Raw genomic sequence first — 27248 nt, forward strand, 5'->3', positions numbered from 1 at the left:
CAGGAGCCTAGGGTTATGCCGGTAGCACTGACCACCTTGGTGAAAAGACTCCCTAGATGTTCAAGCTATTGGGAAAGATCAGGCTTACCTCTTAGTTCTTCCAGGCCGAGTCTACTTTTCCCTGGTAACCAAAAGCTTCAGGGACTTTGTTGTTGTCTTTCACATGCAGAGCCACTCTTAGGGGCTGCTGTGTATTTATTAAACACCACCAGTACTCATTATGGATGTGTTAAAAATTCAGATCCTTAGAGAACACAGTAGATCGAAGTATTGACTCCTGTTTCACTTTCCCCATCTGTCCAGACATCAATAACAACAGTGGGTGGGGGTCTGGAAGCACTGGGCTAATGTACCTTCCTTCGATCATAATTCCAGAGTTCGCCTTAATTAAGATTGATTTTGGCCCCTATGTTGTACATCTCTTAACTAACAGAAAAGTCGCAAGGGCACAGTTTAAGCATTAAGCATGCGAGGATTGAGGAGGGGAGAGTGGAATCAAATCTCATGCTTATGGAGCCTAGAGACTGCATGGCTAGTATGCTTAAAATAAATCCTCAAGCAGACGGCTGAGGCATGGAAGGAGTCACATAAGGGCACTGGAAACATGAATTGCTCTTCTGACTCACTTTCCTTCATATGGTGCTGCCCGAGTGCGTTATTGTTTGTGGGAGGAAGGAAAGGTACTTTAGATTAAGCAAGTAAAGGCCACAGCAGGCCAGAATTGTCTGCTTTTTTCCTTAGACATTTTCAGAAACATCACTATCGTCAACAAACCCCTGCTGAGTGCTCTCAATACCGTAGCCTCCTTCAAGGTACTTGTGCTCAACAAAGGGAAAGCGGGAAGCGCAGTGTCTGCCCTCAAGCAAATTACCATCTAGAGTAGAGAGCAGACAGCGCACTAAGGAGAAGGGGAAGTGAAATCACACGGTACCTGAGTACACACACCACACAGAGGGAGTCGGGTTAGTGGTGGCCCCGCACCTTCAGCCAGCTGCTGAAAGAGAGGCTGCTTTGGGGAAATAACTTTAAGGACGTTTTTCATTTCCTTCTTTTTTTAAAAAAAAAAAGAATAATCTAAAAGGTAGATTGTTGGATAAGGAGAAATGAGGAGGCTGTGCTAAGGATTGTGAATATTTTATACTAGAATTTTTAACTTCCTATTTATTAAAGCCTATTATGAGAATAAAAGGTCATGGGAATATGTGAGTGTGTGTGTCTGTGTGTGTGAGAGAGAGAGAGAGAGAGAGAGTGAGAGAGAGAGCGCTGTGTACAGAATACTTACATCTTTGCTTCTATGAAAGATATATTGCTATTGTTTTCCTCTTGCAGTAAGTTTTACCGTGTCACACAAACTGATACAACAGATTTCAAACAATTGCTTTCAGAAATATTTAAGCAAATACTTGAAATGATTACATTTTTCTCTGCTTGGTGTTTTTCCAACTTTTGTTTCAAATCAGCTCTGGAAAACCTGTTGTGTGTCTGTGTGATGTGCATTTTGGATAGGAGTGTGGAGCATCTGGGGGACTGCGACAGGGATCATTGGAGGGATCACGATGAGAAAATTCTCATGCTGGTTATGAAAGGAAAGGAAGTTATTTCAAGGATTCGGGATCCTGGGCTCCAGCTGGTAATGAATGCAGGCAAATACTTTGTCAAGGTCTCTCCAAGGTCATCCAGTCTCTTGACTCTGTCCTCCCCAAACAGCCTCCTTGTTCTTCTCTGAGCAGATTAGAGAGCAAAGCACATGTGGTGTGTGTCAGGATAAGCAGGTATGTTGCATGTGTGTTCATTTATAAAAATTAATATGGATACATTCATTGACTGTAGCACGTTTTAAAATAAAATATTCTTGTCTTGAAAAAAAATTTTTAAAAAGTATATGTGAGTGAGCTCCTGCTAGGTAGAAGGCACTGAGATTGGGAAGGGAAAGATTATATTAATATCATTTCCTTGGGGGACAGTAGCGGAAAGCTTTTTTCTTGGTTACATGGCATGTTTACCTGGGTCAGCGCAGAGGCTCCGCCCAAGAACCCAGGCTGAGAATGCCCCTTCCTCTGGTAGCGCCGCCGACAGGAACACAGGGTCCCCAGGATTGCTTCCTTAGCGCTGACCAGAGAAGGTGAGAGCCTGAGGGTCACGTGTCAGCTCTGAACTTATTTGGATTGGAAGTAAAACACACGCTTCCTCTCTAATCTCACTGAATGAAAGTAGTCATAGGGACTCTAATGAGACATGAACTCCTGTGCTATAGAATCTAACACCAAACAGGCCTATTTGCGGATACCGTGTGCTGGTGCAATTCTTAGTGAAAGTTCAAGTTGTGCAGCCTAGGCCGGGTTTTCTCAAAGTGCGATACCTCGACCAGTGCCTCAGCACCACCTGGCTGCTTGTTAGGAACTCCAAAGGTACGCCCTGCCCCCTTCTGTAGGTAGGGCTTAGCGGTCCGTTTTAACGAGCTCTCCAGTGTTCCCAGCACGTGCTGGGATTTGAAGCACACTGTTCTAGTCTGTGGGTGCTGTAGAGATACAGAAAGCTAGAGAAACACACACTGAATTTTAACCATAAATTACTTCTTTCTCGTGTCTTTGTGATAGCTTGTTAGTTAGAGCTAATAACAATGGTAATGATAGCTTCTTATGTTCTAGATGCCAGGCTCATTCTCTGACGTGGAACAACTGTCACGATAATTACATGACACGGATCTTCTTGTTATTTCCACTCTACAGAAAAACTACCTAAGCATCCAGAGGACAGCTTACTGAATTTGTAAGGAAGCAAGCTGATATATAAACCTAAGAAGTACAGCTGTAGAGTAGGGGTTTTCATGGACTCCACCAGGTTAATTTCTTTTGTTAGTTAAGATTTCATCCAGCCTAAACTTCCAAATGATTTTTCTTGCAATGCCCCTACACGTACAGGTCTTTGTAAAGACGGAAGTCTACCCACTGGCCCTCTTCCCCAGGCTTTGTTTCATGTGCCTCTCCTGGTCTTCTACAATTTGCATATGGTGTGGATCACATTACTACATTCTTCTGCTGCAGCTGCTGTCTCTCTTTCTGGTGCTCCCAGGGCCAGCCTCTCTAGTTGCACTTGGTCAGAATTACCTGTCCTGCTGATACTTTACATATCGGATCACTGTGCAGATATAGTCAGAGGGTCTGATGGTACGTGCCCTAGAAAGCCCATCCTCAGGGACTTCCAATGATCCTTCCGGGAAGACAGAACTGACCTCAATCTTTAGCTATTAAAATAGATCATCTCTGCTGTGGTTCCTCCTCCTTCATTTCTAAATCCCTCTCGATGTCTTGCTACAACTACACTTCAGTAATGTGAGCTTCCTAAATTCACCCTCCTAGAAGTAGACAAACTGGACATGTTAGTTTCCTATAGCTGTTGTAAGGAAGGAATACAAACCTAGTGGTTTAAAACAACATAAATTTATTCATTTACATGTCTGGAAGTCACGACTCTGACTAGAGTATTTCTAGACTAACACCAACGGGTTTGCTTTCGGGAGATTCTAAGGGAAAATCTCTGGATCTTTCCAGCTTCTAGAAGCTGCTGGCATTCCTTGGCTCATTGCTTCTCTATCTTCAAAGCTAGTAACAGACAATTTCTCAGATCTAATCACTTGGATATTAGTTTTTCTGCCTTCTTCTTCCTGTATGATTATATTGAATATAACACATTATCCAGAATAATCTCCTAATTTTAAAATCAGCTAATTAGCTACCTTAATTCCATCTTCGACCTTAATCCCTTTTGCCATGTCTTGTAGCTCAGTCCCAGAGTCTGGAGGAGTGGGTTCCTTTGGGGAACCATTACCCTGCCTACCACACAGGCCAACTCAGAACTTTACAACAAAAGCAGAAACTAGGAGAATTACAAGTCAAATGAACTTGCCTATTGAACTCTTAATCACCCTACCTGCGTAATAAACATGGCTGTATGTTTCCAAACATCCCAAATAATGCCTTGGTTGGTCTTTGTTGCTGTTGTTGTTGTTGTTGTTGTTGTTGTTTTCTAGCAACCTGTGTAACTTCTCTGGCGCCAGAACTCACATCCTGCGAGATTTCTGCCACACCTCACGCCCATTCCAGTTTTCTCTATCATCAGTATCCTCTGCTTAGTGACCAGGACTCATTTGCGTTGTTCACGGGAACTTTTAATAACGTTTTTTCATTTGTTTTCTGTGATGTGGGCATTTGGTAGGTTGTTGTGTCTTTGCCCCCCTTCTTTTACCAATGCCATCAACGTCCCAAAGACCAAGCACTGCCTGTGCCTCTTCGACTCCTCTGAGTTTCTAATGCAGAGTGTTGGAATCTTTTGTTGAATAGGTTTGTTTCATGTCACACAGAGAGAATTGCTTAAAAAAGGAAGTCCTTCGCCGTACTTTATAAATTGGTTGAGTAATATATAATCCTTAGTCACATACCTCTGTTCTCATTATTTTTTTTCTATCCTTTCTAAGTGAAGCCTTTTATAGAAACCGTTCTTGATCAAAATATGCAATTTCTTAGCACGGCACCTGCAGTGTTTTACCCGAGATTTAATCCGAGCTTGCTATACTGTGCCTGGCGCTGTCCTCAGGCCTTCACATATACTGTGGCATCATCATCAGAAATTCCTGAATTACGTATTATCCATACTCTGTAATTTTCAGTCAAGCAAGCGGAGTCACAGAGAGTTCAGGTAGCTTATTTATGATCACGCAGCAAATAAGGGGTAGAACCGGCTTGATATCAGCTCTATCACAAGCCCCAAAATCGTTAGCATGAAGCTATAGGTCCTGACCCCCCAGGGTACTCACTGCAGTTGCTCAACCAGCTGCCTCAGGAGCCACGTCAAATCAAACCTATTAGCCCGCAAACTGCTTTTCCAATTCAATTCGAGAAGTATTTATTGACTGTATGCTACATGCCAGGTGTCATTTACCTGCGATTTGGCAATGTTTATGCCGACTCTGCCTCAGAGCATTATACACTCTCTTCAGAAGAGGATGCGTCTCAAATACGGATATTGTTAATGTCAAGGACATTCTTAAAATTGCTACCAGTGCAAAAGCTTTCTGAAGACACTCTATAGATGCTGATAAAAAGAAAAATATAAACTTGATTGGAATTTAAGAAAATCAGCAGTCGTTGTTCCGTCCGTTGTTCTCAGAAAGAAAAAAAAAACATCCTAGGGATGTGTGTGTGGACAGGAAATAACTCAGTAGGAGCTGCGTGGCTCCTTGGTCATGAAAACCCAAGTAAGAAAAGGGTAGAGGGGAGAAAGGGAAGGGACCGATGTTGACAATTAGCTTGAAAGGTTGTTAGGTTTTTGCATTCCCTCCCACCTATGTGCACACACAACACCTATGATCTGCTGATCTCATTTCTCAGAAAGAGCGCAGCCTCTGCTGTTAGGGGATCTCAGTGCATTAGCTCAGGCCCTTGGCTTCCGGTCTTGCCTCTTTAGAAAGACAGTGAAACCGATGGCGAATAGGCAGCAGTGAGGGCGCCTCTGGAGCACGGAGCACAGTGCTCCTGTTCCTAACCTGGCAGGGAGGGTCGGTTCTCTAACCCTGGTCCAGGACTCGCCTTTCTATTTAGGCTCTAAGGGATCTTGGGGGGCCAGACAGACTCCAAAGGCTGAGCACATTTGTCTGCGTTCACTTTGAGGAAAATTCCAAGAATTAGTTTTCACTTCTGAGCTCTATTAATTTCATCCTCTGACTCGTCTCTCTTCATACCTAACAGCATCCTCCAGAAGCTATAAAAATCTCTAGAGGTCCTTGAAGTAATGAGAAAGCTGATGGGTTTTTTCCCCTCTCTAATAATTATACTTTGATTTTTCCATAACAGCCTTCAGTTTACTGCCAGTTGTCAGGACAATTTTTTTTTTTTTTTTTTTTTTGCAGCTTTAACCTTTCTGTGCTGCATCCCGCCCTCCTGCCTGGGATGCTACCTCAGCAGGCCCATCTCCTCTGCAGTCCCCCTCTGCGTGAGTTTTTCCACTAGGTGGAGCTGTAACAATTTAGCTCGCAGATCACAGTGTGAGCCATGCAATTCACTGACCACTGCTCAGTTCTCTGGGGAAGCATATTGCTATGGCCCAGAATGGCAAATCAAGTGCAGAGTCGGAAAACAGAACAACAAATCCCATAACAGAAACACAATTGGAGATAACAAATTCCACGGGACAAGTGCACACTGATTCCACAAGTGAGCCCCGTGTTAGGCCCTCCTGAACAGCTTGCCTCATTCCTCTGCACCCAGAGTCAGGAAGCTTGGGTTCTTCACCCTGCTCTGCCACTCATCAGCGGTGGGCTTCATGCTTCTGAGCTTCCACTGGTCACATCTGCAAAACAAAGGGGCTGGCACAGGGGACTGGGAGGGTCTCTTGAACTGTAACTCTAGATTTTACAATAAAATTGTAATCAAATTGTAACAATTTTTATAAAAACAGGGGAAGGTGTGAATTTCAATGTCTGTTCTTCATGTCTTGCTTCGGAGTTAAAAGTCTGTCTCTATACACCGTTTAAACAAACATCGGAATGATTTTTATCACATTTTAAAGTTTAAAAATATAAGAAAAGGTAGGGGCTTTCCAACTTTAAATACGAGGTATTGATTTTGTAAGAATAAAGGCCAAAGAAAGGATGGCTTCTTGGAAGAGATTAACTCACCAACCACCCTCCTCCAAATAAGCATGCCCAGCAAATTTAATGTGTTTAGGTAGGTGTCTACACTTTTATTTTTATAGGACTTGGCATGCAACATCCTTTGCTACTGCTGTGAATTAACAACGGTAGATTGCAGACTGGACGTCAAGAGATTGCTTCTCATTGAGAAATGCGAACATTCCCTATTTGCAGTTGATTTGAGATTTATATTTCATGTTTGTGCCTCGGTTTTACATGAAACAATATTTTTTCTATTTTTAGAGAATCCAGCTTTCCTTTGGGAAAGCTTCCCCTCAAACCAGAATGGTTACGACTTTTGTCAGAAGATATTAGAGAGTGACACCTGCCTTCCTCTCCATCAGTTTTCTCTCCCTAGCCCATGAGAGTGAAAACTGGTGATTTCAATCTGTTCTTGGCAAAACATTAATTGGATAGAAGCACAGAAAACCTAACAGGTATTTTTTATGACGGAAAGGGCATCCGAGATCATTCCGTTAAACCCTTTTTATTACACCAATGAGGAATTGAAGACCCAAAGGTTAAGTGGCTTACCCAAATCTATTCAGTGAATGAGTGAAAATATTGTTTTAGAAGGAAATTCAGATCAAAGGGAAGGCTAAATCCACTCTTTATTTTTTTCTACCTTTATTATCCCAATATTTTGGCCCAAGACAAATGTTTTATCTACAAGAGGGGATTGCCTTTAAGTGGTTGACACGTAGAGATAATACCGTGCAATCTGTGGGGTGTGTCTGGCAGTGTCCTCAATGGGCTGTAACCCAAGGGCCAGAGCAGGGCAGAGGCTTCTGAGGGTGCTCTGTGGTGACTAGCCCAGTGAAGTGGTCCAGCAACAGGGCTCTGCATCCAGTAAGGTGACACAGACCTCCTTGAACAGTCTTTGGCCAGGCTTCTGTGAGCCCTGTTGTCAGATACGCCTCAGTCTGGCCCCCAGCGTCACCCTCCAGCCCTGTCTTTAGCCTGACTAGACCAGGTGTAGCGAGAACTCTGCCAAGTTCAGCGATGGTTTCCAACCCTTGGTATCTGATTGCATTGACCTTACTTCAGGAAGAATGTTGGCGAGTCACTTTAGCTAGAATCCACCATTTCTGATGTCTCCTCTTAGTACTTTTTCATCCAGGGACCCCCGCCCTCTGCTCAGTGGCTAGAAATCCCCAGCTGTCTCTCCGGTATTCTGAGTCGAGCCCAATCATCCTCCCTGTCTCAATGCTCACATTTCGAAAGTCTTGAATAAAATCTTTCTTAATGTTATAACAGGGTCAGGATACTTTTTGTTCAACAAAACACAATGAAATGCTACGTACGAAACTATACTCTGTACGGATCCACTATACATGTAGCGCACTTCCGTCTCTGAAAAGGTCTGCAATAGAGGAGACCACTTACCGCTGTTTGAACCATTCCTGCTGTCACTGGGGCTGTTTTAGGAAGGAGTCTGTATGAACGCCCATGGGATTTAGTTCCCGTACAATTTAGCTCGCGACTGGAACCAGCCCTCATGCCTCTGTCCTTACTGGCAGACTTCGGAGGGAATCAATGGAGAATGCAGACAGGAAGATGGAGGGAGGCTGGCCACGTCCTTCCCCTGGAATGCAGGGAACTCCTACGCCCCGAGCTGCTTACCTGTTCATGCATGAGCATGCATCATGACACAGAATGAACTTGTAGTCAGGAGTCCACGTATGTAGACAGAAGAGAGAAATTTTGTTTGACTATTGTACTTCATATATTTATATTGGTAAGTTTTGCATTCCTCCCTAACATATCTGAATCTATTTTTTCACACAAAACTGTGTTTTCTTTCAAAAACTTGGAGAAAACCTACAATTTATAGAAATAGCCCATGTGAATCTAGCGATCTCTTGTATTTTGTGGCATATAGACCTGCCTATTTTTTTGAGGAAATGCAAAGCAGGCTGAGGCAAGAAAACCGATGTAGTTAGAAATCTGTGGTGTGGTTTCCTATTATGCTTTCTTTCAGTTGTGCGATCTTGGCCCAGTGGCCTGCTATATCCAAGGCCCCACCACCACCACCACCAGCCATGGGGACAGTCAGAGCTGCTCTTCCTGTCACACAGGGTCTCTGTGACCTCAGAGGTGGTAGCTCGTGGGGAAATTCAGGACAGCGCTTCACAGACATAAGGCTCTGTGATTATTATGTAGGATAGATGGCAAAACTGGGGTCTCATTCTTTTACAAATTTGCTCTCAGGAGGAGACTTTGCCTTGCAATATTTAGGCAGAATAATTATTAGTAGCTCAGTGGGGTTAGAGAGAGTGCTTCCTTGTAATTGAATCGAATAAAACAGTGGGGAGAGGATATATATCAGGCCTGATCCACTAAATTAGAGGAGCTGCTATGAGTTGTATAAATACGCTATCTACCCATCTGGTAATATAATCGTCTCATCTGTGAATGAAAAACTCACATCAGATTGAAAGCCATGCTAGGACAGAAATGTCCTCCAGATGTAGTCTCAAAACAAGACCTTAAAAATCACACTGAAATATCAACACGATGAAATGTTTTCTTTCCCGTGAGGTTGGTAATACTTTCATTGGTGTTCTGTCTAGGCCTTTGAGGAACAAGAATGCTCTTTATTGATTCGGAGGAAAAGAAAACCAGCTACCAAACATCCTATAGGGGCTGGGGTGGACACGGGTGGGTGTCAGATTGTCTTAATATAATGTCACGGATATGTCAGAGGATGACAGCGTGTCCTGGGTAAGTGCTGACATGGAAGTCAAGATATCGGGCTGCTTTAATTCAGTCAACACATTTTTTATTGACCACTTTCTCCCTGTTTGACAAACCACCAGATGAATAATGGACAGCACAGAATGTGGAGTTTCCATCAGATAGCAGGGGTGGGGAAGCCACGATTCACTGGGGTGAACTTAACCCAGGAAGCGGTGGGTAGAATTGCTTAAGATGGGTCAGGGAGTGGAAGAAGAGTGCTTTGCATAGAAGGATGTGGGACTCATCCCAAAGTGTCACACAGCATGGCTGCAGTCCGGGCAGAAAACCGAGATTCTTTCTGGGTATAAAATTCCCTACATTTTTCTGTAATCCCAGGGCATGCTGGGAAGTGCCACTGGAAACACACTGGAGGGAGAAAGAGTCTAGACTGAGCTTTGCTCCTGATGAGGTCCTGATAAGGGCAAGTCCCTGGATGTTAGCATTTGTTATCACAGATTGAACTAGACATTGTCTAAGCTCCCATTTGTATCTTATATTCCATAATTTGATGATTCTAGTAGTGGTTAGAGTTATTCCTGGTATTTCACTCACATTAAATGTTTACATCTTTCTCCATTAGAAATCATTATGAAAAGTGACTGAATATTAAAACTTATTGATTGGTACTGAGGGTTAAAATACCTGGAGATTTGGCTTAGGGGAAGAATAAAGTTTTTATTATGACAATGTTTAATATAATATCTCTTCTGTCCTAAACAGGATGCCCTGCTGGTATTCCTATACAGGTTGCATTCCATGCACTGAGGTTAGCACTATGCAATAGACTGCAATTTACAATTGATGAGCAGAGCCGAGCAATTGCCTGTGGGGCCAGGAGGTCTGCTTTGACATTGCACTTCTCTGCCCAAGAGCAATATTTGAATTTTTTCCCTCTTTATCCACACAAGTGACTCGACTTGCTCAGGGAAAACAAAAACAAACAAACAAAACACACAGACACACACACACACACACACACACAATATTGTCTTAGGCTCAAATAATGAATGGCTTGTGCACTGCTTACTATAACTATTGTATTGATGTTCTAAACTAAACTTGTCAAGCACTCTTAATTACAGCTGAGGCAGGGAGGCGTGGGCTTTGATCTATGTATCACTGCAAATGAATAGATGATATCTGTTGAAGGAAGCCAGCCAGTGTCGGGTGGAGGCGAGGTTTGGGGCTACCTGGAAGTGCGTACTGTTATTGACAACTAAGACAGACAAGCTTTTAGTGTTGCTCATAGGTTTGCAATGTATAATGATTACTAGGCACTCCACCAGCAAAGTAATCTTTAATCCATAGATCCCCGAGTATCTTAAACACATTGATTTATTAAATGTGGCCTCTGCAACAGTAATGTCCTCCAAATTAAATCACTTAACCTCCCAGTTCAATATCGTTACTGTTATCTGCAGCTATATCTACATGACGCAGAGACAAAAAGGCAGGGCAGGCAACTCATTAGAAAAAAATAAGCAAAGTTGTTATTGCATCGTGTCAGAGTAGTTAATTGGCACTCTTTCTGTCAAGCAATGAACTTACTGGCTGAATTATTTATTTCTTAGCTGATTGGTTTGGCCTGATGTAGAATCTGCATGTGAGGGTCTCATAATTTTTTTTGTATTTTTTGGTAAATTCTGGAACTAGGACAGACTCTTTTTCTTTTATTGTCTGTTTCTTACAATAATTCATAAAAATAGTCTTTTATACATCTTAAGGTGATGCTAATTAGTGCTGAAAAAGTTGAGTTTTATAATGCATTAGTTAAAATTCTAGACCTAATTTAAGGTTTCAGAAGTCTCAATGATAAAAGAGATAATGCTCCTTAAACCCACATTTCATGTTTTAATTTTACTGAGTTTTACATTTGAATGAGGGAAGTGAAGACTTTTAAACTCACATCATTGAGTTTTCAGAAGGTGCTACAACTTCTTCATATATCTAAGAAACTTATCAGGTTGTAGTGGAAATCATTACATAAAAATTAAGAGAGCACACTTATATTTTAGTCTCCGATAGTTTTTCTAAGTACATACACACATAATTTCAAGGAATATGTGAAATCTTAATAGAATCAAAAAAATAATACATGGCAACAAGCTTTGACTAAGTGGAAGGGTACCCTCTAGGAAAATTTACTTTGAATTAGGTAAAAATATATAACATATTTGGGGCTTCTGATGAGGCTCTAAGCCCCAGGATGAATTTTTTTGCATTAATTAAATATTGGTGGCTCTGATATTGCCATCACCAATGACCCCTGTAACTGAAGCTGTGAGCATATACCCATTCATGGTGAGCTGCCATCCTTCATCCATCCTGATCTTGCTGAAAGTTCTAAACAGAAAGGGATCTCAGAGAACATGCAATTGTATGCCTTCCTTTTTAGATAGGGAACCTGTGGCCCACAGAAGTTATATGTTGGGGCTCTGGTGGTCCTCTGGTGGTCGACCGTTGTTTAGCTCCCTCCTACAAGCCTCAGTGATATCAGGTACTTCCCTGCAGTTGAAGTAAGACCAATGTGAGAAAAAATGACCATATAATCATAGTAGTGCTGCTGATAGTGATCATGTTGACAAAGATGGCAATAATTATCATTTACATCTCCTCGATTCTATGTAGTACTGCGTAGTGGTTAAAAATGTAAGTCCTAGACTTAGGCTACCTTGGTTCAAATCTCACATTTCTCATGACCGAGCTAAGCATCAACTGTTTTACCTGTGCAAGGGGGCTAGGCAAAGTGTGTGCATCATTTGAACACTGAGAAGATTAAATAATGTAAACTTTTGGCAGAGTATTTTTTACATAAACATGAACAATTAATTCATGCCAGTTCTATTGGTGACTAAACAAAGTGGTTATTATTCTCATTTTATAGTTGAGAAAACTGAGTCTTCGAGAATTTAAGTAGCTTGACCTGGAATAAATAGATAGTAATCGATAATATGATATTTATCCCAAACAGTAGAAAATGGCAATTATAGAGATCCTTATAACTGCATCATAAAAATCTTTAACGTAACCATCAGTGCTTTGGTAAAAAGACATTTCTTGGGGTCCTTCTGGGAAATTTAGTGAGTGAGGGGTGGGTGAAGAGAATGCGCACATCATTCCAAAGTCCCTCTTCTAAACCTATGGATTGTTTTCTTTACATTACAATGTAGGTCAAAATGGAGTCCATGTTTTAGTCTACCAACTAGGGAAATAGATAACCATGGCCACCTGTTCACGTTAGCCCCTCAGATTCAGAATCACTGGTGTACGTGGGCAGTTGTAAATGGAGTCAGACAAATCCAATGTTACGTTCCTTCTTCCCTAAACTAGCACTTTTGGAATCCATTTTTATATATGTCTATGTCATTGTAGATACATAATCTCCTAAGTTTCAAAATTTTGAAATCTATCCCATGCACACACTAGCTCTTTCTGTGTAGTGTAGGTCATTGTCATCTTTCCCTTAAATTATTCTGGATTTTTTGTTCTAGTCAAGGACCTGGCAGCAGAGTTGAGTACTGGCATTGGATATCGAAAGAATGAACATCCTCTTGAAAGAACATTGCTGTAAATTGGGTCATTATAGTGTTATGGAAAAGACGACTCAGACAGCCTGGGAGTTTGCGAAGTGGGGTTTATTCATGCATGGGGACCCAGAGGAGATAAAAAATCCAAATTCTGGGCATTGAGCTCAAGCTGGAGTTTCCTTATATGCTTGTTACACAGGCAGAAGGAGGAGGGGAAGGAGTGCAGCTGCTAAAACGGGGGTCAGTGTATGACCTTGAGATAACTGCTTATCTGGGAATGGCTGCTGTCTGGGAACAGCTGCTGGTCAGCTCCTACCTAAGAATGGCTACTGCTCAGCTATGTCCTGTCACAATAGGTATTTGAGCAAAGTATGTGTGTCTTCAGATGGGAGATGCAGGAGAGCGACAGCTGCAAGTAGGGGAAATTAGTAAGATTCAGAGAGTCAGGAACTTACAGTCATCTGCATCTACCCAAATATTTCCATTCCGATCCTCAAGGCCCTGCTCTTTTCCAAACAGGGACCTAGTTCTCCCTAGTTTTCTTAGTTTTTAAGATTTCATCTATTCATTTTCAGAAAGAGGGGAAGGGAGGGAGAAAGAGAGGGAGAGAACCATGGACGCCAATGAGAAACACTAATCAGCTGCCTCTTGCAAGACAGCGAGGATCTGAACCTGCAATTCAGGCAAGTGGATCGGGAATCAAACCAGCGGCCCTTCGATTTGCCAGATGACACCCACACAATTGAACTGCATGGGTCAGGGCGTGACCTAGTTTTCATATGAGACAGGTTTAGGAGTTCCGTTGGTTCTCCAACAGGCAGAACCAAACGCTAACTCTATTCTTCAGATAGATCAGACCCACAGCTATAAAAGGGAAGACATATTTTTAGGGCAGGCATAGAAGTTTCATGGTTTTCTGACAATATCTCGAGGTGAAAATTGAAAATGCTGATCGTCACATCTCTTCCTGAATGCTCTCCAGCACAGGCAGAATCAGCCATGCTACTTCACCGTCCTTGAGTGCCCCACAGCCTGCGGAATGTGGCTCTGCAGGAGCTGAGCTACTTGATCCGCTTTATTTGAGGCTTCTGAAGCAGTCATTGAACCCCCCTGTTCGATTCTGAGGGTTTTGAAACATCACGTTCCTATTCTCTGCCCTGCGGTGTGGTGGGCACGTCCTTCCACTCTGACCATTAAAGATGAACTCTCTCACGTTCCCATCTTCATGTCTCTTTTCTGCAATTATTTTTGGTAACAAAGACTGTGTTTGAGATTTATCAGAACAAAACCGTAAACTGCTCTAGGCATTTCTAGAGGGATGAGTGGATATAACCCAGGGAATGAGGTGCTTCTAGAACCATTGGCAAGACGGCATAATCGAAGGTCAGTCAGGGACACAGCCAGCATCCCCTATTTGCTACTAAGTTTCATTTTCATTTTTATTCAGAGCCTCAAGAAGTTGCAGAAGCCAAAGGAATGATCACGCTAGTTTGCAGCCTAGAATCAGATGATTTACTATGGGATTCCAACAAATTTTCACAACACTTGATTTTCTTCACCTGCTTACTGTTGCTAGAGTAATAATAATGTTATTGTGTCTGCCTGGTACCCTTCAATCTTATTCGTATGACTTTCACTAGTAGAAGATGAGCTAGATACCTGCCGGCAAAATAGTCCCATGTGGGTTGTAAGTGGGGGAGAGTCACATACTGTGTGTAGCCCTTAACTCTTAATACACTACCTATAACTAATAGAAATGCTTATTAATTATGAGCTGCTGCTATTGTAAGTCTTCATTAGCAATATCACAGATAATTAACTATCTCTAACAGTTGTAAGCACATGTAACTACTATAGTAAAAAGATGCTTAAAGTGTACAAGAAACAGATTGGTTAATTAGAGTACCCTCCTTTTTTAGTAATAGAGCCCTAATGCCCCTCGGGCTAAAATTCTCAATGTCTGATTTATTATTCCAATGAAATGCGGTGCCCCTCTTTAACTTCTGAAGACATAGGAGGGAGAGTCCTTTCACAGTGGTTTTCTATTTGCTTGTTTTTTTATCAGTTACTCAAGTTAAGCCTATTTCTGCTTTATACATGATTTTCATGTTTATATGTGTTTCATATCTTTATATTAAATTTGTTAGATGTTGATTTTTAATTATAAATAATCTACTTCCAACACTTTCTTTGAATGAATTAGTACAAGTTCTTCTGGGCTTCATTCTCATTAAGAAGTATTGTTTTTAATATTTCTTTATTAAAATATAAGAGTACATGCATATGCACGATTATGTAAAATTGACTTGCATTTATGATAAACCACCCCAAGCGTGGTGGCAAATTTTTATTAAAACTAAGACTTATAAAAAACTGGTTTTCTAAAGATGCAATCATAGTGTAACTGCTACTTTACACATAAAATTGCATTTAAGTCCTCACAACAAGTCTATGAGGCAGACACTTCAAGGACCTCTGTTTGAACAGTAGATAAATTGTGGACCACTTGAACTGAGTAGCTGGTTCAGATTTAGAGTATGGCTGCAGGGTCCAAACTCTCAGCTGCTACCTGGCATCACCTCTCAGAATACAGACAGTGTTACCTCTCCAAACTCCTACTATTGAATATTGTTTTCCATCAAAACCTAGAATGACTCTCTGTGTCCATCTCTTCCCCTCTGTATCTGTCCCCCCATCTCTGTTTCCCTGTGTCTCTATCTCACTCCTAAAGAATCCTTTCCTAGTCTCATCCTAAAGACTTCCCACCTTCTGTCTTGGAATTCAAATGTCAGCTGTCATTCCTGCTGTCAGCCACTTTTCAGCTTCTATTAGAGTCCTTGGACGTTCCTCTCTTGGCCAAACACTGTGGTCACAATACTACTACTCTTCTATTTCCATTGTCCTCAAACACAACAAAGTAGCAGCACTTAACACTAATAACTGGGAATTCTTTAGGAGAAAATGCTGTTTTATAGAACTTTTTTGCACATTATAAAGAAAGAGCCAAGAGTTGCCAACTCTGTCATATCTATTTACAAGACCGAATCTGGACTTGAAAGTACTAGGATACAATGTTTAAACTGTATTTTATAACTCAGTTGTGTGCATTCATTTAGACAGATTTCCCCCCAATTAATATAACTTAATCAAGCCATACTTAACTCTCCCCATAGATATGCACACACACACACACATTAACAAACAGATTTCTTGCAAATGTAATTGCAGTAGTTTTCCATGGTTTAATGTTTCTTCTGGCAGCGTCACTCCATTCATCGCTTTAAAAGATTACAGAATTGTAACAACAGTGCCTTTCACTATGCAATGTTGATTGTGTTCATTGAATTAACCAGAGCAAGCTACCAACAATAGACAAAATGGTGTCCGGTCACCTCCTGAAGGAACTGCTCCAAAGCTATATATTTTTGTCTTCTCTGGCTATCCCTAAAAGCCTTCCCCACAGGACGTAGCTCAAATTAGTCAGCTCCAAAGGGTTAACCCAGGCACCATCAAGCCGCTCCTTTACCCGACAAATTATATCCGTCTTCAGCATATGTCACTTGCACAACTTTTCAACTCCTCCTTTACTGAGGTAATAGGCCCAGAAGCTGGATGCCGCTGCATTTCGGCACCTGTCATTTTGACATTTCATGCTTTCCTTCGAAAAGAGAAGTGGGTAGAATGTGAGAAAAGTGGGACTTTGACAGTTTGTCAGAATATCTTGCAGCACAAACCAACCTGCCAGCCTGCGTGTTTCCTGGTATATTTCAAAGTCTCCTAGCAAATGAACTGTGGTTACTCACGGAAGAACTTCTTAAGTGGGAAGCTGCCTTACTTTTTACAAGATTGAAATTAAATAGTTTTCACCTGAAATTGGTTTAGATTTTAGGGGGCTTGCTGACAGTGGCATATCAAATGAAATGTAACTTGGATTAGCCGACACTGAGAAAATTATCTTAACTATTTCTTTCATTTGAATGTAATAGGCTTGATAGAGGCTGAGCATTTATAGGTCTGAAGCAGTTCATGCCGTGACCTTGAGTTTGCGGCCACTACGCAGTCACTGTCTTGTTTCAGAATGGAAAGATTCTGGCATGCAGGCACCAGCAAGGAAAAACAGGTCAGGAGCTATGACTTTAAGAATACTACCAACACCTGGAGTAAGAACGGAGGGTGGCTGTGATAAGCGATGGGAAACGGTCATGTGGATAAACGGTCTGTAAAATATACGTTCGCAAGGGCGAGGTTTCTTGCCAGTTCCACATCAGCCGCGAATGCTTCCAGCTGCACAGACTGCCCCCGAAGAAAAAGCGAAATAGTACAACTGAGTGGAGTCAAATTATTGATGGAGAAATTGTTTTATTTATTTTATCTGAACTTGATGCCACCAGGAGTACAAAGGAGAGACAGTGTTATATAACTTTGCTAGGATGTCTAGCATCATCTTTTCTTGAGATAAATTTGACTCTCCCAACATCATTTCTTTTCAAATTCCCTTCCCCACTTCCCCATAACAAATTAGGAGCTACTCCAGTATGATTTGTCTTCCTGTGTACACCTTTGAAGCTACTTTTAAAATGAAATGGTATTTGGTTTTTGTTTAATGGAGGTTTTACGGTATCTAGAGAATAAATGCCAACAGTTGATGTTCGTTTAACTCCTGCACCGAGCCTGTAGTCTGAGACTCTTTAATAACGCATTGCTAAGTTCATTACATTGTAGTTAATATAGTCTGCATCTGTGACCCCGTGCACTCCCCTGGATGGTATATCCCCTTTCTATGTCTGACACCAGATTGAAGGGATGTAATAATAACCTGCCCCACATATACTGACTTCTAAGGGGATCTTCCCGAAACACACTGTTACTGTCCAAACGACTGTTCTACACTGAGTGACTCCCCCAACGCATTATCAGAAGGGATGATCGCTAGCAAAAGCTAGGCCAAGTCCTCCTTGATGCTAAATAAATAAAGAAATAAATGAAAATAAAACTGTAATCTATTAGAATGCCTTGAGTGTGACTTGGAGCTAGCCAGGCAAACAAGTTGTAAGTGTTGAGAGTGATCAAGGTGACTTTTGTTATGTTAATGAGGTGACTTTGGGAAAATACCTAAAGATGCAGGCTGGTTGCCAATGGAGCCCACCAGTTAGAAGGCTGGAATTTTCAGCCCCACCCCTGACCCCCAGGGAGGGGAGAGGGGCCAGAGGTCCAATCAATCACCAATAACCAATGATTTAATCAATCTTGTCTATGCCATGAAGACTCCATAAAATTAAAAGGACAGAGTTTGGAGAGCTACTGGGTTGGTGAGTACATGGAGGTGCTGGAAGTGTGGAGAGGGCAGGAAGCTCCACCCCCCTGCCACATACCTTTGCCCTTGTACAGCTAATCCAGCTAGCTGTTCCTGAGTTATACCCTTTTATAATAAACTGATAATCTAGTAAGTAGAAATGTTTCCCATAGAGTTCTGTGCATCACTCCAGAATGTCACTGGAACCTAAGGAGAGAGTTAGAGGAATCCCTGGTTTATAGCCAATTGTTCAGAAGCATAGGTAACAAGCAGGGCTTGTGACAGGTGTCTGAATTGGGAAGGGTGGGGTATGGGGCAGTTGTGTAGGACTGAACCTTCAACCTGTGAACTCTGATGCTGTCACTTGATAGATTATATCAGAATTATGAGAGGGAACACAAAATAACTGTGATTATCTTCTGGAGGGTGGGCCCCTTTTAGTATAGGCTTCTCCCACTAAGTGAGTGTTCTAGGAATCCATCTGTATCAGTGCACCAGCTGGTGTTGTTGTGAGAGGTTGTGTTAGGCTTCAGTGAATTTTTGTTTTTGAAGATTCTTTTGATGTGTTTGCTCATTACACGATAAGTGATTTATGAGCACACCTGCCCACGCCACGCTGAGTGTTCACCAGTTTTTGACCAAGAACATCATGACCCCCATTCTCCACTCTCCCTATTCACCCCATCTTGCCCTGAGCAACTTATTTTTGTTTCTCTGGATGAAAAAAATCCTTGAAGGGAAATGTTTTGCCAGTGTGGAAGAGGTGAAACAAAAAATAGCAGAGGCACTAAAAGGTATCAAAATCGACGAGTTCAAAAATTCTTCTGAGCAGTGAAAGAAAGTCTCCATAGGTGTATTGCATCAAATGGAGAATAATTTGATGGTGACTAAAATTTAGGCGTGCAAGAATAAATATACAATCTTTTATAAATAAATTTCATTTTTTGGGTTCCCCCTCATAAACTGAATTCTTGGACACCAGCAGGATGTGAGAAATCCCACACACATTGGAAAATTTTTGTCCCAGAACACCAGAAAAGAATGCTTAATGCGGTGGTTTGCATTCACATGTGACCCATAAAATTTCACTTAAATTACATTAAGAGATGTTTCCTAAATTATTCGTGGTCTTTAAGAAAGCTTATTCTCCTTACTGAAATACCTTCCGTGCATGTTCCACCATGATACAAGTTTTCTGCTCCTCTGTTTTCCTGGGGAGGAAGCAAGGGTGAGAAGTGACCTTATGCTATTTTTTTTGAGCCTCCTTCTGAACACAGGCTCTATTTTTTTTAATAAACAAAATTCGTGTGCAGGTGATGCTATGGTATCCGAAGAGAGACCTACCAAATAGGATTTCATGTCAGATAACCACCGTCCTCAAGTCAGTTATAACCTTCTCATAGCTCCCAGGCGCTTCGACTGTGTGTTACAGTTATATCTGTCTCCCCGCTGAACGCTAAACTTCTCCACAACTAGTTCTACTTCATGTTCTTTAAAAAAAAATCCCTTGACAAGGTGTTTGTCACCGCGGTAGGCAGCCAATAAAATCCAATAGAAGGGATGAATTCTGCGCTGGCCTGGAAGGCTGATTCAGTTACCGGGTGGCTCTTCACTGCTCACTCGCTCAAGGGGGTGCTGAGGTGTTTTGGATGTTGGCCCCTCTTCTTTAAAATGATGCACGAACCCCTGGTTTCCCTTCTCCTCCTCCCTCAGGCAGGTCTGTCGGTACTACCTACACTCCAGAGAGCAGAGAGAACTTGTTCTATCAGGATCGATATTTCTCCAAGTTTTTTGACTCACACTTCGAAAGTTAAAAAAAAAAATTAAATTGACACCTCACTTCTTTGGTTTCACTTGACTAGTTTCTTAGAGATGAACAGCTTGCTAGCTGAGATAAAAGGAATTGAGCAGGGGGTGGGGTGAGCTGAAGTATATATATATATAATATATATATTATACATGTACACACACATATATATTTCAATTATACCACTATTGAATAAATAAAATTTCTTTATAATTTTAACAATAAGAATATAAAATATACTATTGAAAGGTTTATATGTACAAGGTCTTAAAAAGACATTCATTAGCTAATAAGGCTAAAGAAGTGGCTGAGACGTCAGAGTCGAAACTCTGAGACCTGCTGGATTCACTGCAGTCTGGTGTTCTGCCAAAGGGAAAAATTAAAGGTATATACAGCCATCTCGGGACTGGGTTTGGGTTTCCTGCCCTTCATCCGCTCATGGTGTCTTTTTCCACATCTGTCAGTACCCTCCGCTGGGTGGTCTTCAGGATAGCAGGCCCTCCGTGGTGGAGCTTCCCCTGACCGCCGACCTCCTAGAGGGAAGATCAGGCTACCTTTCACCTACAAAATGTGTTTGTTCTAGTCTGAGGGGGCTGCAGTCTCGGTGAGGGGGACCTCCTTAAACAGCACAGAGGAGCTAGAGTCAACTTGGGAGGGATTCACAATACCCCAAAACAGCTCCTTGTTAATGAAGCTCATTTCGTTCTGAAGGATTCCCAAGACCCAGGAAAAACTGCGAGGATTTAGCAACACTGAAGGACTGGTAGCTGAAATCGTTCACACTGCTGCATTACCGAAGGGGGAAATTTAGGCCAAGGACACAGGGGTGGCCCCTACCTACTCCTCTATAGTGCTCTGTATGCTTTAATGTTCACACAGAATTTGCTCTTTAAGGCATTATCTGAAAGACACACACATTCTAAACCGTGCCACACTCAATTTATCTACCTTGGAAGGATGAATGGTTGAGCGAGCCCTGCTGAGATCTGAGCCTCTGTGTCCCGCGATCCGAAGCGTTTGAACCAGCTGCCGAGCCCGCTGAGCCAACCCTCCACAGCCTCCAGCAGGACAGCCTCTCTGCAGAGGAGTTGAACTTCGCCAGTCGCCTCTCCTCCCAGCCACGTAATTTTCCAGAACCTCAACAGCAGTCAGCAGACCAAAGTAAACAGGTGACCACCTCCGACTTTTCTGTGGATCAGAGTGCTACTAAAATTTGTGCGCTATTTGTAGAAACAGGACAGAGACCACGGGAGGAAGCACAAGAATAACCTAATGCCACTTGTTCGGTTTACGGAGGAGGGGCACAGGCTTAGACGGCCATCTCTCAAACCCTGTGCAAGTCTTGTTGACTCTACCTCAAAAGTGCACACAAATCTATCTGCCTTTCTCCATTTCACCTGCCACCAGCATAATGCAAGCCACGGGTGCTTCCAACAAATGAAACTCCCTATACAGATTGCATCAGTCCTTTTAAAAAAAAACCATCATGATGTTCTGCATTCATTTAAAATAAAATCCAGATTCCTTTCCATGGCCTCGGAAGCCCTGTGTATTCTCCCCCAAACTCTTTTCTCACCCAATTTACTACTTCCCCTCCCGGTTATACTTGAGGCGACATCTCTCTCTTTTGTTCCTCAGACCCACCCGACTCATGCCCACCTGGGCCCAGACACTCACTAGCTGTTCTGTCTGCCCGGAAAACTCCCATCCCAACATGAAATGGCAGGCTCTTTCTTCTCATCAATTGCAAGCTCAATTCTCATCTTTTCAAAGGACCCTTTCCTAACCATCCTACCTAATCTTTCTTGTCCCACTCTCCTGTTACTCTTATTACACAGTCCTGTCTGTGTTCCTGGCGCCATGTATACTCTCCGGATTTATTCTGTTTGCCTGTGTAACATCAGTCCCACTCAGTCAAAGGAAATACTCACGTAAGGAGGAACTCTACCTCTTTTGTTCACTGCTGTATCTCCAGAGCACAGGATAACCCTTGAACCTTGGAAGGTTCAAAAAAACTTACTAGAGAAAAAAAGGACAGAAGCAAGGAAGGAAGGACTAAGCATCAGCCTTTGCTGTATAGTAAGTTCTGCTGCATAAAAATTATATTAATGTATTTAGCTTTTCATGAAAATGGGTTAGTGAACAAAAAGGCATTAAACATAATTTGTATAGAAGCAGTGCATTAGACGTTCACTTATGGGCATGCATGCATATGTTTGTGTGGTTTAAAAAGTACACACTGAAAGAAAATATATGTCAACATTTTGACCTTAATTTGAAGTATTTTTTTTTCTGTTCCTGCACTGTCTTAACTTTTGCAACAATAAACATGTATGACTTCTGTTGTAAACAGTTATTTTAAATCCGTGTGCCTTCTGCTTTACTCAAGACTTTTGTTTGCAAGCACAGAAGCTCAATGCAGTTTGGCATAACCAAATCTAAGTTTTTACCAGTTCGAGTGGCCGTTTTGCCAGAAGTCCAAGGTGCCACAGGTCTTTCATCCCGGTTTGGTCTTCTACTTGGTATTCAACCTGACTCTGTCCAGGAGGTAAAGAGCATGACTGCTAAAAAGCCTCCAGATTCACATTTTTTTACTTGACATTAAAATTAACATTGAGATGACATTTTAAAATTCGATGCAAAAGGAATTGTCCACCAGCTTCAAGAACAAGCGAATCTATGGAAGTAGCTCTGGTAGGACAGGCCTGGCTCTCCATCTCGGAGCAAACCATGGCACCATTGCCATTCCTGGGAGGGATTTTATGGGGTTCATAAACAGCAGCTCCCTCTCCCCCTCGAGATCCAACTTAGAAACAGGCACACAATTCAGAGAGACAAACATCAAAATGTCAACATTATTACTGATAAGACTGGAAGGCTAATAAGCTGGTTAGATGTGGCTAATATGTGAGGTCATAGGGACTTGATCCTTCTCCCCTAAATTAAATACACACACCCCCTTTTTATAGATTGCAAGGACAACCTCATCCCTCCCAAGCGCTGTACCAGAGTCTGCTCTGTTGAGATTTCCTACAGGTGAGAGAGCAAGCCAGAGAGTTTCGTGTGCTGAAACTCACGTGACCGATCCCTATGCCCAAGCTCCTAATCAGAAAAGTCACGTCAGGCTGAGGTGCGTATGTGTATGGCTGTTGTGAAATCAGAAGTGTACTTTAAAGGCAGGGTCCCCACATAGAAATAGAAGCTTGTTCTGAAGGTGTTTTCCTTTTTAATGCCCTAGATTTTAATTCCCAGACCAGATTCCCCTATTATGGCTATATTTCGGATTATTCTTCCCATATACAATTTTGGTATATATTTTCTATTCCATGCTGTAGTCCTTCAAGAGCATCTACTGAATTTTGAATCCGAAATGAAAACTGAATCTCTTTGAAATGTTCAAAGCCATTTCTATTGGCACCCTTGTAGCGCCACATAATAAATTGAACCCAGGAGCAATAGCCCTATTAAGCTGATGAAATCATTGATTTCTTCTGTGTGTAATGGTCATTAAAAGCTATTTTCAACAGATATAATACCAAGTAATTCAGTGCCTTATCAAATTAACAAAGAGCCTATTAACCCTATGACTCTTAGTGGAAAATGTTTACTGAGAAATGACTATAAGTATTTTCAAAATATGGCGGCACAGTAATCTATACCAATAGTCAAAACAGCATCACTAGTTTCCTTACACAGAAAGAGCAAGAAACATTAATGCAGAAATCATAAGCTGATGAAATTCCTCCTTCGTTGTTCTCTTTATCTGTCTGATTATAAGCAAAGAAATATGACTAGAACGTCTTGCCTTGACCCAGGGTTCCAGAACACTGGTTCACAGTCCTGCTGTATCAAAGACTCTTGGGGTTTATGAGATACAGATACTTAAATGCAATCGAAGAGGAGGGCCAGTTAAATTTTAGCAAGTCCTTCACAGGATTGGACGGGCAGGCACATTTTGGAATGGGGCATAAATTGTAGAACTATATGTTATATGTTGACAGTTGCATTTGAAATAAAAATGAAATTGCCAAATGTTTATAAATGGTTATTACTTTACAATAAAAAATTAATAGCAGCAGATTATACTTTAAACATCACAGATCTTTAATCTATTCATGTATTATCTACCTATTTAATTTACTTACCTGTCTATCTTTTTCTCAAACCAATACTTTTGAAGTGAAGTCTACAGATTCATTGCAATCTTCAGAAAATAAACCCTCATTTTAGAAAAAGAGCCTGCATAAACTATCACCAGGTATCTGTCCCTCTGTTCATGAAAGAATAAATACAAATTTAGATAAAGGCCTGAAGAGCCAAAGAAAATGACTTTTTAACTGGCTCCTTTGAAAATATTTTTAAATGGTATCTTCTCTTTAAATTTAAGGGCAAAAAAGAAACAGAAAACAAAACAGAAGTGATAATAAGATAAAGTCAGAAGGAAAACCTAAATACTTGAGTAAAGCATCTTGCTAGATGGAATAAAACATTTACCCATCATCAGAAAGGACAGTAATTAAGAAAGTAGTGTGGATAAAACGGGGAAGAGAAATTGTGATTCCATATAAAGGATCCAAGTGATTTAGTGCAAATGTTTTCTCCAAAGGCTGCCTATTGAGAATGAGGTGGTGGGGGGATGTAATTGGTTAAGCACTTGGGGAGATTTGTAATTCCCTGGAGGATCTGGTAATACTGCTGAGACATTCTGCTACAATCAAAGCCTCAGTGATGTATCCTCGGACTTTGTGAAGCTGGGCTTTGAAATGAAACACTGAGATGTCAGTAAGGAGCCGGGTGGAGTTGAAAGGAAATTGTATGGGGAATAAGGAGATTGGGCTTCAGGCTTGACTCTGCTGCTCTGTTAGCCGAGTGACCTTGGAGAAGTCCATTAATTTTCCAGTGTGCGGAGTTCTCATTTGAATGCAAATGGTTAACGAACACAATTTATAATTTAGAAATTCCACTTAATGCTCAGCAAAGTCTGGCACACAGTTGGTGCTCAGTATACCATCTTCCTGAATCAAAATAATTTTGATGGACGTTTTCATTTCATAGTATGTAAGGCAGTTTCTCTCTCATTTATTCGTGAGTTCCCACCATTTCCCTTTTAAGGCCTTATTTGCTTAATAATTTATCAGCTTTGCTCAGTAAAATGCAGGGCTGGCCATGTAAAAATAAAAAGCACCTTTCACACGAGCCTGTAGGGTCTAGGAACCTCACGTATGGATCTGTATTCAGGCCGAAACCCAGACACATACAAGACTGTGGTTGGTACAGCATACTAAGGCTAAAGCTGGGAATGAGAGGATCTATACAGAGTTTGTTGGAATGCTAATAAATCATGAAATCCCTGCTTCCTGGCCCTGGAATTTGCTGCCTATGACTGCAGTTCAACAAAGAGTGGAATTGCCCACAGAACTCCTTATTCTGGCTCTAAGGGAGAGTGGGCGTTAGGAAAAGAAAACTGAGGAGAATTTGGGAACGAGAGGAATACCTTGCTCCAGAATTACTTATGTAGGACTGTCCTTTTCCTGCTCGATCAAGCCTTGGTGGCTGGGTTGTGATAGCTCTGCAACCATGACTCTCATCCACACAGCGGGCTGCTGAGTTCATTTCCTTCTCCAAGGGTCCCCTTGCACCCATTTGATCCTGTTTTCTGTGTGCAGCCTCCCCATTGCCTCTCTGTTTAAGCCAGCCCACCTCTCTGAATTTAATGTACTCTGATGTGGGCATGTTCAAAAGGGAAATAGTGTACTCAGACCACGGGACACAGGGCCTTCATTGTCCCTCCCCTGCCGGGAGGCTGTGGGAAAACCTCCCCAGCGAGAACCGATGAAGACCAAACGCAGGAAGGCCACCTGGGCTGAAGCTGAATCTGGAAACAGTTCTCGCCCAGCCAACAGCTCTGGCTCTGCCTCCTCCCCACAAATCCTCAGGGTGGCTCAAAGCTAATTTAACAAGCCATCCCCATCTCCTCTGAGCGGTGGTGAAAACATTTCTACAGGACTTTATTAAGGCAGACCCCAAAGTACTCATCAGGCCAGTGAAGGAGAAAAGCCTGCTGTGGCCTTTCTACCCACGGCACCACTGCGATGAAGGAAGAAGCCAGTATCAAAACAGACAGGTAACGTTAGAAGCACACCAGGCATCAGCCCATGTTCAAGGTCACGTTTTTAAAGGGAAGGGTCGCTATTTTTCCAATGGTATAGGAAAGGAGCTAGCTGCAGGACACACGGGTTCAATTGAAAAGGCCTCCTAAGTACTTTAGGAGGTTGCTGGCAGCACCGGAAGGCAGGTTCCTATCAGTTACGGATTCAATATTTTGTTGAAATTGGGTAAGGTCCAAAGGGATGTTTGCAAAGAGAAAGTGATTGGTCCTCTAACTTCCAGCTGTTTTGTATCCCATGCTGCGCTTATAAGAAGATTTTTTTTTTCAGTGTGGATCTGGCATTCCCAGCACAATACGTGCCCCATGCCCAAAGGAACCCGGATGTTACTCACAGTACTTTTATTTCAGTAATGCAGGGAGTGGAACGCAGGTCTTGGAGCGGTGGTGCAGGCAGTTATTACGAGGAAACACAAACTATGAATCTGATTATCCCCTTTCCCTTCAACAGTGAAATCTTGGCAAAAATTTTAGATTCAGAAATAAGCCAAGTCTAGTAAATTAGTGTACTGAATTATTGTCTTCAAGGGTACTTTCATGCTTGATCTTGGACCTTCCCATTCGAACCCTTCCACCCCCATTCCTAAGTCCCCTTTGCAGTGTTCCCCATGGGGAAGCTTTGTAACTCTCATTTGTGTGTTTCAATTGTTAACCCTGGTGAGGGTTTAGGGATTGAAGACTTGTTGTCCTTCAACTAGGTTAGTTCTTTACAGAGGGAAACAAAAGAAAAAGGGGAAGATCTCCTACAGTTTCTTCTGATCTTGGGAAGTATTATGACAAGAATTTTCTGTGTTGCTCACAGTCCAATTTCACACTTTATACAAGACTATCTTAGTGCTTTGGGGTTCAACAGATCAATTTAGACTGTGTATTTTTTCTGTCTTTGTTTGCATTGTTCTTTTATCCAGCTGCAAGACAGCTTTTCTTTCAGCAAAATGTCAAACGGTGGTGAATTTGCTCAATTAGCTTTGCAAATGTGTGTTTGACTTCCTATGGCATCTTTCTCCTTTATTTCTATTGTATATTTC

Source organism: Phyllostomus discolor, chromosome 13 (assembly GCF_004126475.2).
Source record: "Phyllostomus discolor isolate MPI-MPIP mPhyDis1 chromosome 13, mPhyDis1.pri.v3, whole genome shotgun sequence".
In the NCBI taxonomy this organism is placed as follows: Eukaryota; Metazoa; Chordata; class Mammalia; order Chiroptera; family Phyllostomidae; genus Phyllostomus; species Phyllostomus discolor.